Raw genomic sequence first — 1,897 nt, 5'->3', positions numbered from 1 at the left:
TAAAAAGGTATCCAATCGCTAAGTTGGAGGGACTTCATCATTAGAAATCAAAAAGATAAGGAGAAACTAGAAAAAAATATGGAAGGAAGAGCTGAGGAGTATGAGAAAAATCAAGACAGAGTGAGTGGTTTCTTGGAAGTCACATGACAAAAGTTATTTCCAGAACAGAGTAATGCCTGTGTTAAATGCTTCTCAGAGGTCAAGTTAGATGAAGACTGAGATTCAACTGCTGGATTTAGCAAAGTAAAGATCATTCAACAACAATCTTCAAGGGTTGACCCTTGATAAGAGGGAAGAATGATGACCTGATTGGAATGGTTTCAAGAGAGAAGAAGGGAGAAATTGGAGTCAGCAAGTGTAGAAATTCCATTTAAGGACTTTTGCCATTGCAGGAAGGAGTGAAATAGGGTAAGTAGCCAGAAAGGAAAGTAAGACCAAGGAGAGTTTTTTATTTTACTTATGTACAGAAAACTCAACTGTGTGCATCTAACCCAGTTTAGTGACAAGTGCTTTAGCCTTTGCTTTTTCTAGCTTGGCACTATGAAACACAAATTTTGGAGCCAAGACATTGCTTCCCAGTAGAAATGAATCTCATCATGCCTGCCATTGTAATTGGTCCAGACAGCTCCCACTAGCACAGCCAGAGCCTCTGCCTCCTGAGTTAACTTGTGTGAAGGCATTCATGGTACAGGTCTTCCTGTGGAAAGGCACCCTAACCTGGCCTTCCCCCTGATGATGTAGTACGGGACTCCCACCTTATAACACAGGAAGACAACCAGCTCAATGGGATCCATATCAGTGCAATTGCCATCAACTGAGTCTTCTTGTTCCCTATGAAGGTGGTGATAATATTAATCCCTACTCAAAGGACAGGTTGTCTTTTTTAATGGGGACATCTCCTGTACTAGCAGCTTTCTTCTTAGCCAAGGCCAACAGTCTCTGTTTCTTCTCTTGCTTTGTCTCTGATCTGTAACTATGGGTCAGTATCAGCAGTGAGTAGCTGTTTGGTGGTCCACACCAGAAATGGTAGAGCCATTTGACAAAGCAAATGAGAATGATGTGGCCTAGATGTCTTGTCCAATGCCACGATTCTTAGGCCATTTTTTAAGAAGGTAGATTTACCACCTTCTTGGCCTCCTGCTTCTTCCTCACAGGAGGCCAGGTCACTTTCTTCCACTTGGCTGTCTTTCCTTTCAGCACCCTGGATGGTTGAAGTAGCATAAATTTATATATGTATATAAAACATGTATATATTTATAATATATTTATATTATTTATATAATTATATATTATTTATAATTTATGTATATAAGACATATATATATTTATATAATTATATAAATATATATGACATATATATATTTATATACATATATAAATTAATTATGTGTATAAAATATATATGTTTATTATTTTCACACACATATATGAAAATAACAGCATCTTATAGGCTGTTGGAAATTATCTAATAGAGAAGGAAGGGTTACTGAGAGAGAGAGAGAGAGAGAGAGAGAGAGAGAGATGAGAATTGTTGGAGGAAAGCCTTTAATAGACAAGGGAGAATGGTATTTTGTACACAAGATGAAGTCTAAGCCATAGTTACTCTCAGGGGAATGACAGCAAAAGTACAGTGAACACACATTGTTATAGAGTGAAAATGAGATACCTCTCATTTCTTCTACCAAAGAGGAAGGTGATATGACATAGTCAACTAACAAAGTGGACAAGTTGGATGCTGCCAATGAATACTATGGTCCTACTGATGTTAGATGGACAGAGTATGTGATTTTTTCCAGCAATCTTTTACTGATCGTGTGTAGGTGAAGGCTAGAGAAAGGTCCAGAGTTAGCCAAGGTTGTTAGACAAACAGGCACAAAAAGAGGAGGGTAGGACCAGG

At 38.2% G+C, this 1,897-nt stretch overlaps 1 pseudogene; it reads right to left on the bottom strand.

Annotated features, from left to right (window-relative positions):
- Positions 1–486: 486 nt before the first annotated feature.
- On the bottom strand, positions 487–1,221 carry LOC109677954 (large ribosomal subunit protein eL8-like; annotated as a pseudogene).
- Between the last annotated feature and the right edge of the window lie 676 nt (positions 1,222–1,897).

Source organism: Castor canadensis, chromosome 4 (genome assembly GCF_047511655.1).
Source record: "Castor canadensis chromosome 4, mCasCan1.hap1v2, whole genome shotgun sequence".
Lineage (NCBI taxonomy): Eukaryota > Metazoa > Chordata > Mammalia > Rodentia > Castoridae > Castor > Castor canadensis.
This window is presented reverse-complemented; position numbering and strand designations above follow the sequence as displayed.